Genomic DNA, 19600 nt, shown 5'->3' with positions numbered 1-19600 from the left:
CGCAATGCCTCTTTAAAGTGATAATCGCAGTGCCAAAACAAAGTACATTCACAAAGCGATTTACAGATCATTCGCAATGCCTCTTTAAAGTGGCAATCGCAGTGCCGAGAGTAAGTACATTCACAAAGCGAGTTACAGATCATTCGCAATGCCTCTTTAAAGTGATAATCGCAGTGCAAAAACAAAGTACATTCACTTAGCGTGTTAGAGATAATTTGCAATGCTTGCTAGAGTGTCGATCGCAGTGCGAAATTAGATGTCATTTACATTGATAGTATAAATATAGATCGCAATGCCTGCTAGAAGTGTCGATCGCAGTGCGAAATAAGATTTCATTCGCATTGAGAGTATAAATATAGATAGCAATTCCTTTTTAAAATGACAATAGCAGTGCCAAAACAAAGTACATTCACTTAGCGTGTTACAGATAATTTGCAATACCTGCTAGAAGTGTCGATCGCAGTGCGAAATAAGATTTCATTTACATTGATAGTATAAATATAGATCGCAATGCCTCTTTAAAGTGGCAATCGCAGTGCCAAAACAAAGTACATTCACAAAGCAAGTTACAGATCATTCGCAATGCCTCTTTAAAGTGACAATCGCAGTGCCAAGATTAAATTCATTCACATAGTGAGTCAAAGATCATTCACAATGCCTCTTTAAAGTGACAATCGCAGTGCCAAAACAAAGTACATTCACAAAGCGAGTTACAGATCATTCGCAATGCCTCTTTAAAGTGTCAATCGCAGTGCCAAAACAAAGAACATTCACTAAGCGTGTTACAGATAATTCGCAATGCCTGCTAGAAGTGTCGATCGCAGTGCGAAATAAGATTTCATTTACATTGATAGTATAAATATAGATCGCAATGCCTCTTTAAAATGACAATCGCAGTGCCAAAACAAAGTACATTCACTTAACGTGTTACAGATCATTCGCAATGCCTCTTTAAAGTGACAATCGCAGTGCCAAAACAAAGTACATTCACTTAGCGTGTTACAGATAATTCGCAATGCCTGCTAGAAGTGTCGATCGCAGTGCAAAATTAAATTTCATTCGCATTGAGAGTATAAATATAGATAGCAATTCCTTTTTAAAATGACAATAGTAGTGCCAAAACAAAGTACATTCACTTAGCGTGTTACAGATAATTCGCAATGCCTCTTTAAAGTGATAATCGCAGTGCCAAAACAAAGTACATTCACTTAGCGTGTTAGAGATAATTTGCAATGCCTGCTAGAAATATCGTTCGCAGTGCGAAATTAGATTTCATTCGCATTGAGAGTATAAATATAGATAGCAATGCCTCTTTAAAGTGGCAATCGCAGTGCCAAAACAAAGTACAGTCACAAAGCGATTTACAGATCATTCGCAATGCCTCTTTAAAGTGACAATCGCAGTGCCAAAACAAAGTACATTCACTTAGCGTGTCACAGATTATTTGCAATGCCTGCTAGAAGTGTCGATCGCAGTGCGAAATTAGATTTCATTCGCATTGAGAGTATAAATATAGATCGCAATGCCTCTTTAAAGTGGCAATCGCAGTGCCGAGAGGAAGTTCATTCACATAGTGAGTCAAAGATCATTCGCAATGCCTCTTTAAAGTGACAATCGCAATGCCAAAACAAAGTACATTCACTTAACGTGTTACAGATCATTCGCAATGCCTCTTTAAAGTGACAATCGCAGTGCCAAAACAAAGTACATTCACAAAGCGAGTTAGAGATCATTCGCAATGCCTCTTTAAAGTGACAATCGCAGTGCCAAAACAAAGTACATTCATAAAGCGATTTACAGATCATTCGCAATGCCTCTTTAAAGTGACAATCGCAGTGCCAAAACAAAGTACATTCACTTAGCGTGTTACAGATAATTCGCAATGCCTCTTTAAAGTGACAATCGCAGTGCCAAAACAAAGTACATTCACAAAGCGATTTACAGATCATTCGCAATGCCTCTTTAAAGTGGCAATCGCAGTGCCGAGAGTAAGTACATTCACAAAGCAAGTTACAGATCATTCGCAATGCCTCTTTAAAGTGACAATCGCAGTGGCAAAACAAAGTACATTCACTTAGCGTGTTACAGATAATTCGCAATGCCTCTTTAAAGTGATAATCGCAGTGCCAAAACAAAGTACATTCACAAAGCGAGTTACAGATCATTCGCAATGCCTCTTTAAAGTGACAATCGCAGTGCCAAAACAAAGTACATTCACTTAACGTGTTACAGATCATTCGCAATGCCTCTTTAAAGTGACAATCGCAGTGCGAAATTAGATTACATTCGCATTGAGAGTATACTTATAGATCGCAATGCCTCTTTAAAGTGACAATCGCAGTGCCAAAACAAAGTACATTCACTTAACGTGTTACAGATCATTCGCAATGCCTCTTTAAAGTGACAATCGCAGTGCCAAAACAAAGTACATTCACAAAGCGATTTACAGATCATTCGCAATGCCTCTTTAAAGTGGCAATCGCAGTGCCGAGAGTAAGTACATTCACAAAGCGAGTTACAGATCATTCGCAATGCCTCTTTAAAGTGATAATCGCAGTGCAAAAACAAAGTACATTCACTTAGCGTGTTAGAGATAATTTGCAATGCTTGCTAGAGTGTCGATCGCAGTGCGAAATTAGATGTCATTTACATTGATAGTATAAATATAGATCGCAATGCCTGCTAGAAGTGTCGATCGCAGAGCGAAATAAGATTTCATTCGCATTGAGAGTATAAATATAGATAGCAATTCCTTCTTAAAATGGAAATAGCAGTGCCAAAACAAAGTACATTCACTTAGCGTGTTACAGATAATTTGCAATACCTGCTAGAAGTGTCGATCGCAGTGCGAAATAAGATTTCATTTACATTGATAGTATAAATATAGATCGCAATGCCTCTTTTAAGTGGCAATCGCAGTGCCAAAACAAAGTACATTCACAAAGCAAGTTACAGATCATTCGCAATGCCTCTTTAAAGTGACAATCGCAGTGCCAAGAATAAATTCATTCACATAGTGAGTCAATGATCATTCACAATGCCTCTTTAAAGTGACAATCGCAGTGCCAAAACAAAGTACATTCACTAAGCAAGTTACAGATCATTCGCAATGCCTCTTTAAAGTGACAATCGCAGTGCCAAGATTAATTTCATTCACATAGTGAGTCAAAGATCATTCACAATGCCTCTTTAAAGTGACAATCGCAGTGCCAATACAAAGTACATTCACAAAGCGATTTACAGATCATTCGCAATGCCTCTTTAAAGTGACAATCGCAGTGCCAAAACAAAGTACATTCACTTAGCGTGTTACAGATAATTCGCAATGCCTCTTTAAAGTGACAATCGCAGTGCCAAAACAAAGTACATTCACAAAGCAAGTTACAGATCATTCGCAATGCCTCTTTAAAGTGACAATCGCAGTGCCAAGATTAATTTCATTCACATAGTGAGTCAAAGATCATTCACAATGCCTCTTTAAAGTGACAATCGCAGTGCCAAGATTAATTTCATTCACATAGTGAGTCAAAGATCATTCACAATGCCTCTTTAAAGTGACAATCGCAGTGCCAATACAAAGTACATTCACAAAGCGAGTTACAGATCATTCGCAATGCCTCTTTAAAGTGTTAATCGCAGTGCCAAAACAAAGAACATTCACTTAGCGTGTTACAGATAATTCGCAATGCCTGCTAGAAGTGTCGATCGCAGTGCGAAATTAGATTACATTCGCATTGAGAGTATAAATATAGATCGCAATGCCTCTTTAAAGTGACAATCGCAGTGCCAAGATTAATTTCATTCACATAGTGAGTCAAAGATCATTCACAATGCCTCTTTAAAGTGACAATCGCAGTGCCAATACAAAGTACATTCACAAAGCGAGTTACAGATCATTCGCAATGCCTCTTTAAAGTGTTAATCGCAGTGCCAAAACAAAGAACATTCACTTAGCGTGTTACAGATAATTCGCAATGCCTGCTAGAAGTGTCGATCGCAGTGCGAAATTAGATTACATTCGCATTGAGAGTATAAATATAGATCGCAATGCCTCTTTAAAGTGACAATCGCAGTGCCAAGATTAATTTCATTCACATAGTGAGTCAAAGATCATTCACAATGCCTCTTTAAAGTGATAATCGCAGTGCCAAAACAAAGTACATTCACTTAGCGTGTTAGAGATAATTTGCAATGCCTGCTAGAAATGTCGTTCGCAGTGCGAAATTAGATTTCATTCGCATTGAGAGTATAAATATAGATAGCAATGCCTCTTTAAAGTGGCAATCGCAGTGCCAAAACAAAGTACAGTCACAAAGCGATTTACAGATCATTCGCAATGCCCCTTTAAAGTGACAATCGCAGTGCCAAAACAAAGTACATTCACTTAGCGTGTCACAGATTATTTGCAATGCCTGCTAGAAGTGTCGATCGCAGTGCGAAATTAGATTTCATTCGCATTGAGAGTATAAATATAGATCGCAATGCCTCTTTAAAGTGGCAATCGCAGTGCCGAGAGGAAGTTCATTCACATAGTGAGTCAAAGATCATTCGCAATGCCTCTTTAAAGTGACAATCGCAATGCCAAAACAAAGTACATTCACTTAACGTGTTACAGATCATTCGCAATGCCTCTTTAAAGTGACAATCGCAGTGCCAAAACAAAGTACATTCACAAAGCGAGTTAGAGATCATTCGCAATGCCTCTTTAAAGTGACAATCGCAGTGCCAAAACAAAGTACATTCATAAAGCGATTTACAGATAATTCGCAATGCCTGCTAGAAGTGTCGATCGCAGTGCGAAATAAGATTTCATTTACATTGATAGTATAAATATAGATCGCAATGCCTCTTTAAAGTGGCAATCGCAGTGCCAAAACAAAGTACATTCACAAAGCAAGTTACAGATCATTCGCAATGCCTCTTTAAAGTGACAATCGCAGTGCCAAGATTAAATTCATTCACATAGTGAGTCAAAGATCATTCACAATGCCTCTTTAAAGTGACAATCGCAGTGCCAAAACAAAGTACATTCACAAAGCGAGTTACAGATCATTCGCAATGCCTCTTTAAAGTGTTAATCGCAGTGCCAAAACAAAGAACATTCACTAAGCGTGTTACAGATAATTCGCAATGCCTGCTAGAAGTGTCGATCGCAGTGCGAAATAAGATTTCATTTACATTGATAGTATAAATATAGATCGCAATGCCTCTTTAAAATGACAATCACAGTGCCAAAACAAAGTACATTCACTTAACGTGTTACAGATCATTCGCAATGCCTCTTTAAAGTGACAATCGCAGTGCCAAAACAAAGTACATTCACTTAGCGTGTTAGAGATAATTTGCAATGCTTGCTAGAGTGTCGATCGCAGTGCGAAATTAGATGTCATTTACATTGATAGTATAAATATAGATCGCAATGCCTGCTAGAAGTGTCGATCGCAGTGCGAAATAAGATTTCATTTACATTGATAGTATAAATATAGATCGCAATGCCTCTTTAAAGTGGCAATCGCAGTGCCAAAACAAAGTACATTCACAAAGCAAGTTACAGATCATTCGCAATGCCTCTTTAAAGTGACAATCGCAGTGCCAAGATTAAATTCATTCACATAGTGAGTCAAAGATCATTCACAATGCCTCTTTAAAGTGACAATCGCAGTGCCAAAACAAAGTACATTCACAAAGCGAGTTACAGATCATTCGCAATGCCTCTTTAAAGTGTCAATCGCAGTGCCAAAACAAAGAACATTCACTAAGCGTGTTACAGATAATTCGCAATGCCTGCTAGAAGTGTCGATCGCAGTGCGAAATAAGATTTTATTTACATTGATAGTATAAATATAGATCGCAATGCCTCTTTAAAATGACAATCGCAGTGCCAAAACAAAGTACATTCACTTAACGTGTTACAGATCATTCGCAATGCCTCTTTAAAGTGACAATCGCAGTGCCAAAACAAAGTACATTCACTTAGCGTGTTACAGATAATTCGCAATGCCTGCTAGAAGTGTCGATCGCAGTGCAAAATTAAATTTCATTCGCATTGAGAGTATAAATATAGATAGCAATTCCTTTTTAAAATGACAATAGTAGTGCCAAAACAAAGTACATTCACTTAGCGTGTTACAGATAATTCGCAATGCCTCTTTAAAGTGACAATCGCAGTGCCAAAACAAAGTACATTCACAAAGCAAGTTACAGATCATTCGCAATGCCTCTTTAAAGTGACAATCGCAGTGCCAAGATTAATTTCATTCACATAGTGAGTCAAAGATCATTCACAATGCCTCTTTAAAGTGACAATCGCAGTGCCAAGATTAATTTCATTCACATAGTGAGTCAAAGATCATTCACAATGCCTCTTTAAAGTGACAATCGCAGTGCCAATACAAAGTACATTCACAAAGCGAGTTACAGATCATTCGCAATGCCTCTTTAAAGTGTTAATCGCAGTGCCAAAACAAAGAACATTCACTTAGCGTGTTACAGATAATTCGCAATGCCTGCTAGAAGTGTCGATCGCAGTGCGAAATTAGATTACATTCGCATTGAGAGTATAAATATAGATCGCAATGCCTCTTTAAAGTGACAATCGCAGTGCCAAGATTAATTTCATTCACATAGTGAGTCAAAGATCATTCACAATGCCTCTTTAAAGTGACAATCGCAGTGCCAATACAAAGTACATTCACAAAGCGAGTTACAGATCATTCGCAATGCCTCTTTAAAGTGTTAATCGCAGTGCCAAAACAAAGAACATTCACTTAGCGTGTTACAGATAATTCGCAATGCCTGCTAGAAGTGTCGATCGCAGTGCGAAATTAGATTACATTCGCATTGAGAGTATAAATATAGATCGCAATGCCTCTTTAAAGTGACAATCGCAGTGCCAAGATTAATTTCATTCACATAGTGAGTCAAAGATCATTCACAATGCCTCTTTAAAGTGATAATCGCAGTGCCAAAACAAAGTACATTCACTTAGCGTGTTAGAGATAATTTGCAATGCCTGCTAGAAATGTCGTTCGCAGTGCGAAATTAGATTTCATTCGCATTGAGAGTATAAATATAGATAGCAATGCCTCTTTAAAGTGGCAATCGCAGTGCCAAAACAAAGTACAGTCACAAAGCGATTTACAGATCATTCGCAATGCCCCTTTAAAGTGACAATCGCAGTGCCAAAACAAAGTACATTCACTTAGCGTGTCACAGATTATTTGCAATGCCTGCTAGAAGTGTCGATCGCAGTGCGAAATTAGATTTCATTCGCATTGAGAGTATAAATATAGATCGCAATGCCTCTTTAAAGTGGCAATCGCAGTGCCGAGAGGAAGTTCATTCACATAGTGAGTCAAAGATCATTCGCAATGCCTCTTTAAAGTGACAATCGCAATGCCAAAACAAAGTACATTCACTTAACGTGTTACAGATCATTCGCAATGCCTCTTTAAAGTGACAATCGCAGTGCCAAAACAAAGTACATTCACAAAGCGAGTTAGAGATCATTCGCAATGCCTCTTTAAAGTGACAATCGCAGTGCCAAAACAAAGTACATTCATAAAGCGATTTACAGATAATTCGCAATGCCTGCTAGAAGTGTCGATCGCAGTGCGAAATAAGATTTCATTCGCATTGAGAGTATAAATATAGATAGCAATTCCTTCTTAAAATCACAATAGCAGTGCCAAAACAAAGTACATTCACTTAGCGTGTTACAGATAATTTGCAATACCTGCTAGAAGTGTCGATCGCAGTGCGAAATAAGATTTCATTTACATTGATAGTATAAATATAGATTGCAATGCCTCTTTAAAGTGGCAATCGCAGTGCCAAAACAAAGTACATTCACAAAGCGAGTTACAGATCATTCGCAATGCCTCTTTAAAGTGACAATCGCAGTGCCAAAACAAAGTACATTCACTAAGCGTGTTACAGATAATTCGCAATGCCTCTTTAAAGTGATAATCGCAGTGCCAAAACAAAGTACATTCACTTAGCGTGTTAGAGATAATTTGCAATGCCTGCTAGAAATGTCGTTCGCAGTGCGAAATTAGATTTCATTCGCATTGAGAGTATAAATATAGATCGCAATGCCTCTTTAAAGTGGCAATCGCAGTGCCGAGAGGAAGTTCATTCACTTAACGTGTTACAGATCATTCGCAATGCCTCTTTAAAGTGACAATCGCAATGCCAAAACAAAGTACATTCACTTAACGTGTTACAGATCATTCGCAATGCCTCTTTAAAGTGACAATCGCAGTGCCAAAACAAAGTACATTCACAAAGCGAGTTAGAGATCATTCGCAATGCCTCTTTAAAGTGACAATCGCAGTGCCAAAACAAAGTACATTCACAAAGCGAGTTACAGATCATTCGCAATGCCTCTTTAAAGTGGCAATCGCAGTGCCGAGAGTAAGTACATTCACAAAGCGAGTTACAGATCATTCGCAATGCCTCTTTAAAGTGACAATCGCAGTGCCAAAACAAAGTACATTCACAAAGCGATTTACAGATCATTCGCAATGCCTCTTTAAAGTGGCAATCGCAGTGCCGAGAGTAAGTACATTCACAAAGCGAGTTACAGATCATTCGCAATGCCTCTTTAAAGTGACAATCGCAGTGCCAAAACAAAGTACATTCACTTAGCGTGTTAGAGATAATTTGCAATGCCTGCTAGAAATGTCGTTCGCAGTGCGAAATTAGATTTCATTCGCATTGAGAGTATAAATATAGATAGCAATGCCTCTTTAAAGTGGCAATCGCAGTGCCAAAACACAGTACAGTCACAAAGCGATTTAGAGATCATTCGCAATGCCTCTTTAAAGTGACAATTGCAGTGCCAAAACAAAGTACATTCACTTAGCGTGTTACAGATAATTCGCAATGCCTGCTAGAAGTGTCGATCGCAGTGCCAAATTAAATTTCATTCGCATTGAGAGAATAAATATAGATAGCAATTCCTTTTTAAAATGACAATAGTAGTGCCAAAACAAAGTACATTCACTTAGCGTGTTACAGATAATTTGCAATACCTGCTAGAAGTGTCGATCGCAGTGCGAAATAAGATTTCATTTACATTGATAGTATAAGTATAGATCGCAATGCCTCTTTAAAGTGACAAACGCAGTGCCAAAACAAAGTACATTCACAAAGCGAGTTACAGATCATTCGCAATGCCTCTTTAAAATTACAATTGCAGTGCCAAAACAAAGTACATTCACTTAGCGTGTTACAGATAATTTGCAATGCCTGCTAGAAATGTCGATCGCAGTGCGAAATTAGATTTCATTCGAATTGAGAGTATAAATATAGATCGCAATGCCTCTTTAAAGTGGCAATCGCAGTGCCGAGAGTAAGTTCATTCACATAGTGAGTCAAAGATCATTCGCAATGCCTCTTTAAAGTGACAATCGCAGTGCCAAAACAAAGAACATTCACTTAGCGTGTTACAGATAATTTGCAATGCCTGCTAGAAGTGTCGATTGCAGTGCGAAATTAGATGTCATTTACATTGATAGTATAAATATAGATCGCAATGCCTCTTTAAAGTGGCAATCGCAGTGCCGAGAGTAAGTTTATTCACATATTGAGTCAAAGATCATTCGCAATGCCTCTTTAAAGTGACAATCGCAGTGCCAAAACAAGGTACATTCACAAAGCGATTTACAGATCATTCGCAATGCCTCTTTAAAGTGACAATCGCAGTGCCAAAACAAGGTACATTCACAAAGCGATTTACAGATCATTCGCAATGCCTCTGTAAAGTGGCAATCGCAGTACCGAGAGTAAGTACATTCACAAAGCGAGTAACAGATCATTCGCAATGCCTCTTTAAAGTTAAAATCGCAGTGCCAAAACAAGGTACATTCACAAAGCGATTTACAGATCATTCGCAATGCCTCTGTAAAGTGGCAATCGCAGTACCGAGAGTAAGTACATTCACAAAGCGAGTAACAGATCATTCGCAATGCCTCTTTAAAGTGATAATCGCAGTGCCAAAAGTAAGTTCATTCACAAAGCGATTTGCAGATCATTCGCAATGCCTCTTTAAAGTGACAATTGCAGTGCCAAAACAAAGTACATTCACATAGCGTGTTACAGATAATTCGCAATGCCTCTTTAAAGTGACAATCGCAGTGCCAAAACAAAGTACATTCACTTAGCGTGTTACAGATAATTCGCAATGCCTCTTTAAAGTGACAATCGCAGTGCCAAAACAAAGTACATTCACTTAGCGTGTTACAGATAATTCGCAATGCCTCTTTAAAGTGACAATCGCAGTGCCAAAACAAAGTACATTCACAAAGCGAGTTAGAGATCATTCGCAATGCCTCTTTAAAGTGACAATTGCAGTGCCAAAACAAAGTACATTCACTTAGCGTGTTACAGATAATTCGCAATGCCTCTTTAAAGTGACAATCGCAGTGCCAAAACAAAGTACATTCACAAAGCGATTTACAGATCATTCGCAATTCCTTTTTAAAATGACAATAGTAGTGCCAAAACAAAGTACATTCACTTAGCGTGTTACAGATAATTTGCAATACCTGCTAGAAGTGTCGATCGCAGTGCGAAATAAGATTTCATTTACATTGATAGTATAAATATAGATCGCAATGCCTCTTTAAAGTGACAAACGCAGTGCCAAAACAAAGTACATTCACAAAGCGAGTTACAGATCATTCGCAATGCCTCTTTAAAATTACAATTGCAGTGCCAAAACAAAGTACATTCACTTAGCGTGTTACAGATAATTTGCAATGCCTGCTAGAAATGTCGATCGCAGTGCGAAATTAGATTTCATTCGAATTGAGAGTATAAATATAGATCGCAATGCCTCTTTAAAGTGGCAATCGCAGTGCCGAGAGTAAGTTCATTCACATAGTGAGTCAAAGATCATTCGCAATGCCTCTTTAAAGTGACAATCGCAGTGCCAAAACAAAGAACATTCACTTAGCGTGTTACAGATAATTTGCAATGCCTGCTAGAAGTGTCGATTGCAGTGCGAAATTAGATGTCATTTACATTGATAGTATAAATATAGATCGCAATGCCTCTTTAAAGTGGCAATCGCAGTGCCGAGAGTAAGTTCATTCACATATTGAGTCAAAGATCATTCGCAATGCCTCTTTAAAGTGACAATCGCAGTGCCAAAACAAGGTACATTCACAAAGCGATTTACAGATCATTCGCAATGCCTCTTTAAAGTGACAATCGCAGTGCCAAAACAAGGTACATTCACAAAGCGATTTACAGATCATTCGCAATGCCTCTGTAAAGTGGCAATCGCAGTACCGAGAGTAAGTACATTCACAAAGCGAGTAACAGATCATTCGCAATGCCTCTTTAAAGTTAAAATCGCAGTGCCAAAACAAGGTACATTCACAAAGCGATTTACAGATCATTCGCAATGCCTCTGTAAAGTGGCAATCGCAGTACCGAGAGTAAGTACATTCACAAAGCGAGTAACAGATCATTCGCAATGCCTCTTTAAAGTGATAATCGCAGTGCCAAAAGTAAGTTCATTCACAAAGCGATTTGCAGATCATTCGCAATGCCTCTTTAAAGTGACAATTGCAGTGCCAAAACAAAGTACATTCACTTAGCGTGTTACAGATAATTCGCAATGCCTCTTTAAAGTGACAATCGCAGTGCCAAAACAAAGTACATTCACTTAGCGTGTTACAGATAATTCGCAATGCCTCTTTAAAGTGACAATCGCAGTGCCAAAACAAAGTACATTCACAAAGCGAGTTAGAGATCATTCGCAATGCCTCTTTAAAGTGACAATTGCAGTGCCAAAACAAAGTACATTCACTTAGCGTGTTACAGATAATTCGCAATGCCTCTTTAAAGTGACAATCGCAGTGCCAAAACAAAGTACATTCACAAAGCGATTTACAGATCATTCGCAATGCCTCTTTAAAATTACAATCGCAGTGCCAAAACAAAGTACATTCACTTAGCGTGTTACAGATAATTCGCAATGCCTGCTAGAAGTGTCGATCGCAGCGCGAAATTAGATTTCATTCGCATTGAGAGTATAAATATACATCGCAGTGCCTCTTTAAATGACAATTGCACTGCCAAAATTAAGTACATTCACAAAGCGAGTTACAGATCATTCGCAATGCCTCTTTAAAGTGATTATCGCAGTGCCAAAACAAAGTACATTCACTTAGCGTGTTACAGATAATTTGCAATGCCTGCTAGAAATGTCGTTCGCAGTGCGAAATTAGATTTCATTCGCATTGAGAGTATAAATATAGATCGCAATGCCTCTTTAAAGTGACAATCGCAGTGCCAAAACAAAGAACATTCACTTAGCGTGTTACAGATCATTCGCAATGCCTCTTTAATGTGACAATAGCAGTGCCAAGATTAAGTTCATTCACATAGTGAGTCAAAGATCATTCGCAATGCCTCTTTAAAGTGACAATCGCAGTGCCAAAACAAAGTACATTCACAAAGCGAGTTACAGATCATTCGCAATGCCTCTTTAAAGTGACAATCGCAGTGCCAAAACAAAGTACATTCACTTAACGTGTTACAGATCATTCGAAATGCCTCTTTAAAGTGACAATCGCAGTGCCAAAACAAAGTACATTCACAAAGCAAGTTACAGATCATTCGCAATGCCTCTTTAAAGTGACAATCGCAGTGCCAAAACAAAGTACATTCACAAAGCGAGTTACAGATCATTCGCAATGCCTCTTTAAAGTGTTAATCGCAGTGCCAAAACAAAGAACATTCACTTAGCGTGTTACAGATAATTCGCAATGCCTGCTAGAAGTGTCGATCGCAGAGCGAAATTAGATTTCATTCGCATTGAGAGTATAAATATAGATAGCAATTCCTTTTTAAAATGACAATAGCACTGCTAAAACAAAGTACATTCACTTAGCGTGTTACAGATAATTCGCAATGCCTGCTAGAAGTGTCGATCGCAGTGCAAAATTAGATTTCATTCGCATTGAGAGTATAAATATAGATCGCTACTTTTGCAAATCTTAAATGTATAATTACAACACAGAATGACCTTTCAAAATTCTCTTTAGCCTATTCTTTTTCTAGCACGACTGCTGAAGCTACTTCTGAGTTTTTAATTCACTTCAATTTAATCTTTGAACTTCTTAAATATATCTTTACCGATCAAGGACGAAATTTTACCTCAGACCCATTCAAACAGGTTTGTTAATTTTTTTAAATTAAGCAATTGTGATCCTCTCCTTACCATCCCCAGACCCAAGGTGCTCTTGCCAGAAGTCATTCCACCCTCAAAGAGTATTTAAAACCCTATGTAAATGAAAATCAATAGATTGACCTAAATATGTATAAAAGGCTATGCTAGCATACAATACAAGTGTGCACTGTATTCCTAACTTTACCCCTTACGAACTTCTTTATGGTCATAAAGCATTCCTTCCAAACTCTATTTTTGACTCAGCTCCAGATGTTACTTATCCTGACTATATGAGAGTCCTTCAACAGAGACTTAATTATTCACGACAGAAGGCAATCGAGAACATACTAAAAGCCAAAGGTTTATCAAAAACCTATTATGACCGAAGTATAAAACCATGAAATTATAAAGTTGGTGATTTTGTTTCCATTAAAAACCATGTAAGGCTTAGAAAGGCTTAATCCCCATTATGGAAGGGACCTTACAAAGTCGTAAAAATCCACGGTAATAATACATTATCCGCCATCATTATGATGAGATAAAATTAGCGGATATATCTTGATTAAGTTTTAATTATAAAAATTGATTAAATGAAACTAGTATTATTCGGATTTACTACGCGGATTTTATTATTTAAAAAACTACATAATCCCGACGTTTCGGTTACTTTGCAGCAACCGTGATCACGGGCAGACGAGGTGTGAATGTCTGTCAGTTGGTCCTTGTTATTTATCATCTACCGCCATCGATTTCTTAATTTTCTGGCGTACCGCTCTGGATGCCGGCAGAATGCGCTCACGGTGTCTTGAGGTCCTGCGGTGTGATTTCGGACATGGGATTTTATATTTTTAAGAACGGGGTCCCAGGTGTTTGATAGATTCCAGTCATCTTCTCTATTGAAATTGGGATGTTTTTTAATTTCAATAGCCTCGCGAATTAATCTCGGTATATACTTGTCTTCCCGAGCGAGGATTTGAGGTTTATCAAAACGAATGTAGTGGCCTGGTTTGTCCATTGTGTGTTCACACACTGCTGACTTCGACGCGCGCCTGTTTTTGATGTCCGAGATGTGTTCCTTAACCCTTGTACCGATGCTCCTCTTCGTCTGTCCAATGTATGACAAGCCACAGTCACAGTCGAGTTTGTATACACCCGCTTGTTGTAAAGGAATGTTACTCTTGATTGGTCTCAAGAATTGGCTCACTTTCTTATGTGGTTTGTAAATAGTTTTAATGGAAACCTTCTTCAAGATGTTGCCTATTCTGTCAGTAACTCCCTTCACATATGGTAGTATCGCAGGTTGTCGTTCAACTGTGGGTGGCTTCAGGTGGTTCTTGCGTATGGGTTACCTAAAATCCATAAACAAGATGTTCCATTACGCCCAATAGTAAGCCAGATTGACTCACCAACTTATAAACTGGCTAAATTTCTTTCAAAGATATTATCACCACTCCGGGGCCACACACAGTCATTCGTTAAGGATTCCTACCAGTTTGTCAAAGATTTAAAACACCTAAAATTGAGCGACAATGACAGTATGGTCAGTTTCGATGTACAGTCATTATTCACTAGTATACCTGTTCTTGACTGCATTGAGATTGTAAGAGGTAAGTTAAAGGATAACAATATGCCTATAGAATATGCAGAACTATTAAAGCATTGCCTAACATCTGGCTACCTCATGTGGAAGGATGAATTCTACATACAAGTAGATGGAGTTGCAATGGGTTCGCCGGTTTCCCCCGTTGTCGCTGACATATTCATGGAGGACTTCGAGGTGCGAGCCCTTTGCTCTCCTCCTATAAGACCTTTAATATATAAACGGTATGTAGATGACACCTTCACAATATTAAATAAAAATAAAACATCTGCTTTTCTGAACCATCTTAATTCTATCAATAGTAAGATTCAGTTTACTATAGAATTGGAGGCAAATAATTCTTTAGCTTTCCTTGATATACTTGTCATTAGGAATCCTGACAATACTTTGGGACATACTGTTTATAGGAAACCCACACACATGGACAGGTACCTCAACGGTAACTCGCACCACCACCCTTTACAGTTAGCTACCGTTGGCAAATCGTTGTTACAGAGAGCCCAACACCTTTGTGATGCTGACCATCTAGAGGCCGAGCTGCAGCATGTAAAACATGCTCTCACCATCAACAACCTGCCCGTGCCTCGCCAGCATCGCAAGAACCACCTGAAGCCACCCACAGTTGAACGACAACCTGCGATACTACCATATGTGAAGGGAGTTACTGACAGAATAGGCAACATTTTGAAGAAGGTTTCCATTAAAACTATTTACAAACCACATAAGAAAGTGAGCCAACTCTTGAGACCAATCAAGAGTAACATTCGTTTACAACAAGCGGGTGTATACAAACTCGACTGTGACTGTGGCTTGTCATACATTGGACAGACGAAGAGGAGCATCGGTACAAGGGTTAAGGAACACATCTCAGACATCAAAAACAGGCGCGCGTCGAAGTCAGCAGTGTGTGAACACACAATGGACAAACCAGGCCACTACATTCGTTTTGATAAACCTCAAATCCTCGCTCGGGAAGACAAGTATATACCGAGATTAATTCGCGAGGCTATTGAAATTAAAAAACATCCCAATTTCAATAGAGAAGATGACTGGAATCTATCAAACACCTGGGACCCCGTTCATAAAAATATAAAATCCCATGTCCGAAACCACACCGCAGGACCTCAAGACACCGTGAGCGCATTCTGCCGGCATCCAGAGCGGTACGCCAGAAAATTAAGAAATCGATGGCGGTAGATGATAAATAACAAGGACCAACTGACAGACATTCACACCTCGTCTGCCCGTGATCACGGTTGCTGCAAAGTAACCGAAACGTCGGGATTATGTAGTTTTTAAATAATAAAATCCGCGTAGTAAATCCGAATAATACTAGTTTCATTTATCCTCATTTAAAGATAATATTTTAAAACTGCTAACACTGCTTTAGAAAAGTATAACAGTACATTAATATCTGTTTCAACTGATGAAGATCTTCTTAATAAAGCTGTAGACGAATTTAAATTAGATATTCATAATATGAATCAATCATTTAATAAAACTAGATTTTTTACAAAATTAAATCAGCCTTGTTATAGCCTATCTAGTAGTTTATTCACTTTGTCATTTAAGTTAGAAGACTTGCAAGATGCTATTATGTTTGCAAAGAGCCGTGTACTGCATTTCTCTGTTTTAAATCCAAGTGAATTGTTTTCTGAATTAGTTAATAACATAAGATACTTACCCAACTCTGAGGAATTCCCTGTTAAATTAGAATTATAATATATTCATTTAATATTAGACTTAAGTAAGTTAAGTGTATTCTGTAAGAATAACAAAGTATTTTTTGTATTAAGAATTCCTCTGGTTAATCATAAGAATCTTGTAATGAGATCTAAGACTTTCGCGAGATTAAATGAAACTAATACTTTTCGGATATCCTACGCGTGCTTTATTTTTTGTAAAAACGACATACTACCGACGTTTCATCATCTCTTCTCCCCGTGATCACGGTTGCTTAAAAGTAACTGAAGTATTCTATAAGAGTAACAAAATATTTTTTGTATTAAGAATTCCTCTGGTTAATCATAAGAACCTTTATAAAAGTATTCCTATTCCAATTTCTTATTCTGTAAATCATAACATTTATACATTTATAATTACATCTAGTAACTATATCTGTTCATGTAAAAATAAACTTACTTATTTTACTCTAGATAACCTTGATTTTTGTAAAAAGCTAACTAATAATATTTACATTTGTGAAGAACAAAATGAACTCTACTGAAAATCTCCCCAATTGTGAAATAGATTTAATGCTTAAAATAACAAATAATACTTTACCCAACATGTGTAACCCTAAGATAATTCAAGGTAATTTAAACATCTGGCATAGATTAGCAAGTAACCGCTACATTTATGTATAGTCCGAGATGACAAAGTTGACATTAGAATGTAAATCGAATGTAACGAAATTTAATGTTATTGGAACATGAATCTTTAGAATACCTGAAAACTGCATTGGCACATGTAAGAAAACAATAATGTCAAGTAAACCTCATGTTAAAATACTTGTAAGTGAAATTAATTCGGATTTTAATGTTATTAACCCAAACGTGTTGTAATTTACAAAGTTCTATGTTAAGATATTAGCCGGCTGTTGAAGTGTCAATAAGTCTGTGCTATTCAACGCCAATAAATCTCTAATTAAAAATAGTTACACGAACACTTTGGAAACCGTAGTGCTACAAACAACAGCAACACAACACTGAAACATTGACAGCTTGAGTGTTGCCATCACAAACAAATATTCTCCACTAATTCGCATTTACGTTCCGTTTCACACAATTTCATTCGACAACATGGAGGAGCAATTTCAATTATTATTCGAAAAAATTAAGATGGAAATGCAAAAACAGTCAAATGAACTGAAAGAATCTCTTACTAAGAATATTTTGGATCCGATGGACGAAAAACCAACTCCTATGATAGAAGAAAACGAAAAAATGAAGCAAAAAATTTGTAACCTGGAGAAAGAGATTGAATACTTCAAAACGGAAAAGAACACTAACAACATAGTTCTTTACGGACTAGAAGAGAGCGAAAAATCAACACTTGAGCTACTAAATATCGTTAAGGAGACTTTTAAAAGAAATTTAAATCTGTCGGTAGAAGAAAATGAAGTGAATAGAATATACCGTCTAGGAAAAAATAGAATTGAGAACAAAAATACACCGGTGTTACTGTCATTTATATATAAACAGGTGGAAAAAACACCAAATTATGTAAAATAAAAAGAATGTAAAGGGAATTTATATATCGGAAGACTCTTCAAAGGAAGTCATTGAAAAGAGAAAGGCTTTGATACCACATTTACTAGAGGAGAAGAAAAAGGGAAATACTGCTTTTCTAGAGGCCCTAGTGTGCATAGAATTGCTAGTATACAATCATTTTGTTATAAAATTAACAGGAATATGACAAACTAGTAGTCAAGGAACCCAATACCGACAAGAGGAAAAGAGAGCTCTCTATTTCACCAGGGTCGACGTCAACCATCAAACCTAAAAAAACAACAAATCATGAGCGCTAGCAAAACGTACAGGACAAACGCTTTCGATATAATGAAAACCCATAATGAGATCTAAGATTTTCGCGAGTTTTTTTTATTTAAATGGAACTAATATTTTTCGGATTTACTACGCGGATTTTATTATTTTAAAAAACTACATAATCCTGACGTTTCGGTTACTTTTCAGCAACCGTGATCACGGGCAGACGAGATGTGAGTGTCTATCAGTTGGTCCTTGTTATTTATCACCTACAGCCATCGATTTCTTAATTTTCTGGCGTACCGCTCTGGATGCCGGCAGAATGCGCTCACGGTGTCTTGAGGTCCTGCGGTGTGATTTCGGACATGGGATTTTATATTTTTAAGAACGGGGTCCCAGGTGTTTGATAGATTCCAGCCATCTTCTCTATTGAAATTGGGATGTTTTTTAATTTCAATAGCCTCGCGAATTAATCTCGGTATATACTTGTCTTCCCGAGCGAGGATTTGAGGTTTATCAAAACGAATGTAGTGGCCTGGTTTGTCCATTGTGTGTTCACACACTGCTGACTTCGACGCGCGCCTGTTTTTGATGTCCGAGATGTGTTCCTTAACCCTTGTACCGATGCTCCTCTTCGTCTGTCCAATGTATGACAAGCCACAGTCACAGTCGAGTTTGTATACACCCGCTTGTTGTAAAGGAATGTTACTCTTGATTGGTCTCAAGAATTGGCTCACTTTCTTATGTGGTTTGTAAATAGTTTTAATGGAAACCTTCTTCAAGATGTTGCCTATTCTGTCAGTAACTCCCTTCACATATGGTAGTATCGCAGGTTGTCGTTCAACTGTGGGTGGCTTCAGGTGGTTCTTGCGTATGGGTTACCTAAAATCCATAAACAAGATGTTCCATTACGCCCAATAGTAAGCCAGATTGACTCACCAACTTATAAACTGGCTAAATTTCTTTCAAAGATATTATCACCACTCCGGGGCCACACACAGTCATTCGTTAAGGATTCCTACCAGTTTGTCAAAGATTTAAAACACCTAAAATTGAGCGACAATGACAGTATGGTCAGTTTCGATGTACAGTCATTATTCACTAGTATACCTGTTCTTGACTGCATTGAGATTGTAAGAGGTAAGTTAAAGGATAACAATATGCCTATAGAATATGCAGAACTATTAAAGCATTGCCTAACATCTGGCTACCTCATGTGGAAGGATGAATTCTACATACAAGTAGATGGAGTTGCAATGGGTTCGCCGGTTTCCCCCGTTGTCGCTGACATATTCATGGAGGACTTCGAGGTGCGAGCCCTTTGCT

At 37.8% G+C, this 19600-nt stretch overlaps 1 pseudogene; it reads left to right on the top strand.

Annotated features, from left to right (window-relative positions):
• Positions 1 to 17587: 17587 nt before the first annotated feature.
• On the top strand, positions 17588 to 18616 carry LOC116769759 (uncharacterized; annotated as a pseudogene).
• Positions 18617 to 19600: the final 984 nt, after the last annotated feature.

This window comes from Danaus plexippus, unplaced genomic scaffold (assembly GCF_018135715.1).
Source record: "Danaus plexippus unplaced genomic scaffold, MEX_DaPlex mxdp_39, whole genome shotgun sequence".
NCBI lineage: Eukaryota > Metazoa > Arthropoda > Insecta > Lepidoptera > Nymphalidae > Danaus > Danaus plexippus.
This window is presented reverse-complemented; position numbering and strand designations above follow the sequence as displayed.